Source organism: Miniopterus natalensis, chromosome 11 (genome assembly GCF_054644295.1).
Source record: "Miniopterus natalensis isolate mMinNat1 chromosome 11, mMinNat1.hap1, whole genome shotgun sequence".
NCBI lineage: Eukaryota > Metazoa > Chordata > Mammalia > Chiroptera > Miniopteridae > Miniopterus > Miniopterus natalensis.
Genome location: NC_142091.1, coordinates 44450642 through 44457797, shown reverse-complemented (window position 1 = coordinate 44457797; position 7156 = coordinate 44450642). Strand labels below are relative to the sequence as shown.

Here is a 7156-nt window from a genome sequence, read left to right as displayed (position 1 = left end):
TCCCTTGCTTCAGATAAGACGTTATCCATAGTTAGTGCTCCTGAATGGGAAATAGCACTACAATATATAGTTTGAATAAAAAGCATTTTTTTCTGATCCCGTTCTTCCAAAATTTAGAGCATTTTTGTTTGTTTGTCTATCTCGGGACTTTTTCTCTCCTCATTTTAAAAATAAGAGTTATGTGCTCCTTCTCTTCAAGGAGGCGGGAGCAGACGCAGAGATGCAGATCTTCGTGAAGACCCTGACGGGCAAGACCATCACCCTCGAGGTGGAGCCCAGCGACACCACTGAGAGTGTCAAAGCTAAGATCCAGGACCGGGAGGGCATCCCGCCTGACCAGCAGCGCCTGATTTTTGCTGGCAAACAGCTGGAGGATGGCCGCACTCTCTCAGACTACAATATCCAGAAAGAGTCCACCCTGCACTTGGTGCCTCGTCTGCGGGGTGGCGTCGTCGAGCCGGCCCTCTGCCAGCTCGAGGTGGCCCGCACCCCCCGGGCTGTCAACGGCCGCAAGAAGTGCGGCCACACCAACAACCTGCATCCCTAGAATGTTCTGTAAGGCCCCTCCACCACTTCCTCTGGCCGCAGGGCGGCCTTCTGCCTGAACCCTGTGACCCTGGGGCCTCAATAAAGTTTGCCTTTTGTTGACTAGGAAAAAAAATAAAAATAAGTTATGTACCTGTTACTGTTAATATACAGCCTCATTTGTGTTTCTCTTTTCAAAGTCAATAATTCTCCAGTCAAAAATTAAGTAGGTAGCCCTGGCCGGGTAGCTCAGTTGGTTGGAGTGTCGTCCAGTACACCAAAAAGGTTGCGGGTTCGATTCCTCATCAAGGCATATAACTAGGTTGTGGGTTTGATCCCCAGTGGGGGAGCATATGGGAGGCAACCGATGATGTTTCTCTCTCACATCGATGTTTCTCTCTCTCAAATTAATGCAAAGCATATCCTTGGGTGAGGGTTTATAAATAAATAAATAAACAAATAAATAAATAAAACTGAGTAGGTGGGTCCTGTTCATTTCTTAACAGGAAGAGAGGAGAGCAAATACACAGCATGATCAAACTAGAGCCCTAGGGGAAGAGGGGGAAGGAGGGCTTGCGTGCCTTCCCCATGTGGGGGCTGCTGGCAGGGTATGGCACCCCCACACTGGCAGGGGAAGTGCCTCTGCAGCAGAAAGTCACTTCCTGGCCACCCTTAGAGTCCTCCCTGCCAGGGTGACCTCCCTCCTGCCAGGAAAGGCCCTTGTGACATCTTAGTAAGAGGATGACTATCCAGCATCTACTTGCACCAGAAATCTAAACTCGGGCCAGAAAGAATAGGGGCCTGTGGAATCTTTGTCAAAAGTGAAATGCCAATGGGCCACTTGATACAGATGCCCTTGAGAGAGACACCACTGTGGATGGAGGCCTTTGGGTGCCTTTTCACGAACTAACTAACCTCTGAGTAGAAGATCCTGGCTGCCGTTTCCTAAGGGCCTGAACATCTGTGGTATGATGTCTCTGTAGACTTCCTTGCTCCTGAAGGAGATCAAACTCCACTGTTAATGAATGTCTGGGGACATGGAGAACCAGAACAAGGGTGGGGTTTCCCCCGCAGTGGCACTTCCTTCCGAAGCAATCCTTCGGGAACAAAGAGTCTACTTATTAGACTTGGATCCACAGCAGGGCAGCAAAGGGCATTTCTCTCAATAGTTGCTGTCTAAGCACATGCAGCAGGAGCTATTGGAACCCTATTGCCTTCCATCAAGGTTGACACTGAGGCCCTGGACTGGGCTCTGCCTTTGGGTGAGCAAGTGACTTTCCCTCTGGGGATGGAGGAAGGTGGCCCTCTAGACCGCCCCCTGAGACTGTAGAGTGTGATGCAGAATGCTAAATACTGCCAACAGCCTGTCCATACGTTAGGACTGGTCTCAGGAGTGTTGAGTATTGCTAGGAATAAGTGACCAGGGCTTAGGACTCAAGGCCTGGCAGAGATTTGCCCTATAAGTACATGTGTGACAATGATATTTAGCCCCCAGCATCTTCCACTCACAAGGATTGCAACTGGCATTTCAGGACTAAATCTGAGATTCCCTCAGAAGTACTTCTTTGGTCAACACTGGTTATAAAGCCAAAAATGGTTGTCAGGTTGGGCAAGGAAATAAAACTAGTCTCCCAGGTCTGGTGTGGGCATTTATTTCCTCAGTGTCATCCCAGCAACCTGAGGAGGCAGTCAGTGTCCTTCTATGCCCATCACGCACCCTTCCCAGCATGAAATGATTTCCTTCAAGGCTAGAGAAAAGACTGCCCCTGGCCCAGGCACAGCTGGTTAATTTGTTCTGGAAGAACACCTTAAAGCAAGCAGTGTGTGGCTGGGAATTGCTCCCTGAACTTACACAGCGCCTCCTGCTGGTGGCTGACCCCAAGTCTCACCAATAGTGCCTTTCATTCATTGAGTCCTTTTATTTTTCACTTTGAAATACAAGGTTTCACCAGCTTCACAGAAGTGAAGATCATCTATGCAGAAAAAAAGTGGTTTACTTTTCTGGTGTTCCTGATTTTCTATTTAAAAGAACATTAAGCAATTTCTTTTAATGTTAGAAAAGGATGCTAGAAAGGCCGTGGGGGTGGGTGACAGCTTGCCCTACCAGTTTTATCTGAGTAAAAGATCTAGAGGGTTTAAGAGCTGCTCCCAACTGGGACTTATTGCCCTCCTCAAAAAGCCCTGTCACTGGCTTGGAGCAAAACTTTCTTATTTACAAGGATAAGTCAATCCTCTTGCAGCAGCTAGTTTTTAGTCTTTGCTTTTTCCAGAGAAATTGCAGAATTTGTCTGGAGGGCAGTGCCACTGAGTCTGTACACCATATTATAGCTGTTTTCCACGTGCCTTTCTCAGGTTCCTATCTGAGTCAGGGCTTTTGGGCAGATTAGTGAAGGTGTTCAGAGCTTTTGGATGCTTTTTCTGTGTCTAGGGAACCCTGCGGAGAGGAGGCAAACTAGGGAGAAATTTGGGATTGACATTAGAGCAGGAATCCCATTTTCTTTCACTTGAATGCAGAGAGTGAAAAGAAAAAGTTTTGCCAGATAGTTTTTATTTTAGCTATTCATGCAATTAGCCTGAATCTTGAGCAGGTCTACTCTCAGCATAGCTTTCTGTCCTTCAAGTTTGGCCATGCCCTGGAGACAAATGAAATTCCTGCATGGAGAAGTGTGGACTCTCTGTACCTCTCAATCCAGGGGAGTTTAGAGCCAGAGGGAACAGCCAGAGGAGACCTGCGGCTCTGCTAGGCCTCCAGGAGTTACGGGGAGGTTGAATTCCCAATTATCCTAAGGGAGTCCATAAGCTAAAAAGAGAAGCAGATATGTTCCTAAAATAAGTCATACCTCCTGTGTGACAACAAGGAGAGAAGAGCTAATAGATCTTTCCTCAGCAGGGCGCGCCACGTAATCTGTGGGGCTCAGTGCAAAAAGAAAATATGGGGTCTCTTGGTCAAAAAGCAGGGGGGAAAGTGCTGTAAAGGCCCTGGCTAGGTAGGTCAGAGCACTGTCCTGATAACACCAAAGTTGGGTTTTGATTCCCGGTCAGGGCACATATAAGAAACAACCAATGGGTGCACAGATAAGTGGAACAACAGATCAATGTTTCTCTCTCTCTCTCTTCCTCTCTCTAAAAAAAAGTTCTGTTAAATGCACACATAAAGCCAGACACACAAGGACATTTATATGAGGTACCTAGGATAGTCAAATTCGTCATCAAATTCATAAAAAGAGGCAGTGGAAAGGTGATTTCAGGGCAGGGGGAGGGGTGATGGGAAGATATTGTTTGAAAAAATTCTGGAGCTGGATAGTGGTGATGTTTGCACAACAGTGTAAATCTACTTAATGACACAGAACTGTACGCTAAAAAAAAAAAAATAGTTAAAATGGTAAATTTTACGTCATGTATATTTTACACTCCCGCCCCTGCACACATACTCTGCTTCTCATGCTGTTTTTATTTGCTATTTAACCCCATTCTAAGAAAAACTGAAGACAAAACTTCAGCATGAATTTTATCGTTCATCTTTATGTTATGCAATGTCAGTTTTCAATGAAAATATCACAGTATTTAACTTGTCTTTGGAATCACTGAAATTACACAATTAGAGTTGTGTGGCTCACCCCAGGAGGAGGGCCCCTGGAGCTGGCCAGAAGAGACAAACATGAGCCAGGCTCAGGAAAGGTGGAGGGAGGAAGCGAGGATCCTCCGGGCACAGGGCCCGGAGAAAGAGCTCCGAGGGCATGAGACTCACGGGTGCTTGGGGCAGATGCTCTCCTCGGCCTGCCAGATGCCCTCACCCCTTCCCACAGGCCTGCCACCCCAGCCCATAGCAAACGGGCTGCTCCCCGGTATCTTCAAAACTCAGAGCTTGGAGAGGCAAGGGGCTTGCCCCTGTCAAAACTCAGCTAAAGCTGGCCATCCACCAGGAACACTATGGTACTGCCAACCTAGGGCAAGAATGGCCACCACCATGGGTGCTAACCTCCACAGGGCGCATGTGCCTGTCACTGCCCCTCCTGCGCTGGCACCCAGGTCCCTGCCAAAGGCAGAGGGCACAGCAGGAGTCACAGGGTGAGGGCAAGAAGGGGCAGTCCAAGCAGGGAAGTGGCATCAAGAAGAGAACCCAGCCCAGCCGGGCATGGCTCAGCGGTTGAGCATCGGCCTAGGATCCGGGAGATCGCAGTTCGATTCCCAGTCAGGGCACATGCCCGGGTTGCAGGCTCCGTCCCCAGTCGGGGGCGTGCAGGAGGCAGCTGATCAATGACTCTCTCATCATTGATGTTTCTCTCTCTCTCTCTCCCTCTCCTTTCCTCTCTCTGAAATCGATAAAGATATACTGGAAAAAAAAAAAAAGAAGAAGAGAACCCAGTCAGGGAAGCCACAGGGGTTGGGACTGTCTAAGCCCAGGCTCCAAGCTCCCAGTGCCTGGCCCATTGCTGCTTCAGACTTCACTTACAGAACACAAATTCAAAGATAAGATTATTAAGAATTTCAAGACTGCAGCCACAGAGCATTAACTCCCAAGTGCAGGGACCTTTGGAGTTCAGGGTCTTGTTCAGCTGGGCTGGTCACACATCCACGAAACCAGCCTTGCTCCTCAGGCAAAAGAAAAGAGGGCTTTTGGCTGGAGCAGTCTTGGAAGGATCCCCTCATCCCTAACAGAAACCTAAGTATAGAAAGTGCTTGCAGCGGAGGGGCCGGGCAGCCTTTTTCTGCCTCCCCTGTGCACCCCCCCCAACAGACTTCAGCTGTGCCCCTTCCCTCACTGTCCCACTCCCCTCTCACTGCTGGGTTCTGCTGATACTTGAACGGTCTACAATCATATCCGGGCCAGGAAATACTGGACCCGAAATTCCTTGGGATGATACATGGAAATCTAGCCCATTTCAGCACTGAGTGCGTGGTTCCCCAAGTTACTTACCTAGTCCCGGGGCCGCTACACAGGAAGGCAGCATGGGAGACTGTCCAGTTAGTTTGCCTGACGGCCTGGTGGTGGGGTTGGAGGTGGCCCTCTGGACAGCGGCCACCTGTAGAGGATTGAGGAAGCCAAGCCCTTATTTTACTCTGTTTCCTAAATTCTTCTGAGCGTAGACTACAGGCAATGTACCTTTCCTTTGTAGTGGCCTGGAGCTGTGTCTGGGACAGAGTGGGGGTGTTCTTCTTGGACTGAAAGGTTTGCCTTGAGCGCTGTCTGGACTGTAAGCAGCAATGCCCCCACCGGCTCCACTTGCTAAATTGTACTTGTTTCATCAAGTGCCTTTGGGGGACTTTTCAACTTCAGAGGGCTGCTCTCTGCATCCTGCGCTGTGAAAACACCCACACCAGCCTCACTAAATAGCAACTGTCAGCACATCAGCTGGATTCTTCCCTTGGGGAAATCATGCCCCCTCCCTATGCTCCCGAGGTCCCATTCCCAGGAAAGCAGGTAGGGGACAAACCAGCAACCCATTCTGCTCTTTTCTCTGGTGCCAGTCGGAAGGCATTTTCTTTTGAGCTGAGGACTAACCAGGTCCACCAGCACCATCCGGCTCAGTCGTGCATGGCCCAGCGGGCAAAGGAGCTGGGGTGAGGGAGAAACCCTGCAACCTGAGCAAAGGTAATCATAAGAGGCCCAGGAAAGTCAACAGCTTGGGTTTGTGTCCTGGGAAACACAGCTGCCTGGCTGGACCAGCCTAGAAGCTCCCCATCAGCAAGACAGGACTGGGAGACTGGCACTACCCTGTGACTTTCCATGTTCAGTTCTTTGGCTCTCCTCACATGCCAGCCCCTTCCTGAGCCTCAGCAGGCATCAGCTGGGAGTTCTCAGTGTGTTTAAATGTCTCTGTCAAGAATGAAGACTGGATCTGTGGGTGACTAAGACTTTTTCTAATGCTATATATCTACGAAGAGCTTTAAAGGGCAAGACACCAATTCCCCTCCCCAGCCCTGAAAGGTTTCCCATTTCAAATGACTAAGTCATGGTTCTTTTTTGTAAGACTTCAAAGAACCTGATCAAAGATAACATTCGTATTAAATAAAACAGCTTAGCATTTTTTCCTTTTTTACTGTAAGGCTGGAAATGAAAAACAGCCCCGTTTCAGCTCTCTGGCAAAAAAACCATGGTGAGTGAGTGACGAAGTGATTGTCGCAGGACAACTCTCCACCTCCTTTTTTGGACCTTTAGCTGAATTTCCGACATTAGAGATGATTTTTCAAGTGCTCAGATCATTAGGTAACCAGAAACCAAAGCTCATCTTGACAATCTCTGCCATAAATTATCATCTGAGGAGGCAGTTGTGGCTGTGAAAAACCCACTGGCTTTGGGAGCCACAAAGTCTAGGTTCTTAAGTCTTTGCCCTGCCCCTTCACAGGCTGTACGGCCTGGGTAAGACACTTAACCTCTTTGGACTGTTTCCTCCTGCAGAGATATGGGGATTGTAAATCCCCAAAACTGTTATGAGGACATAGAAATGTACAGAATAGTAAATCGCAAAACTGTTATGAGTACATAGAAATGTACAGAATAGTACTTATTCTGTGCTGGATATACAATATACTCTCAATAATGTGTTGGGTTATAATCTATTACATTTGTAGTATTTTGTGTAACACTTCCCCCCACTCCCATACCAGTTTAATAAAACAAATATAAAGG

General features: G+C 48.3%; 1 pseudogene; it reads left to right on the top strand.

Moving 5' to 3' along the window:
- Positions 1–220: 220 nt before the first annotated feature.
- On the top strand, positions 221–547 carry LOC107532266 (ubiquitin-ribosomal protein eL40 fusion protein pseudogene; annotated as a pseudogene).
- Positions 548–7156: the final 6609 nt, after the last annotated feature.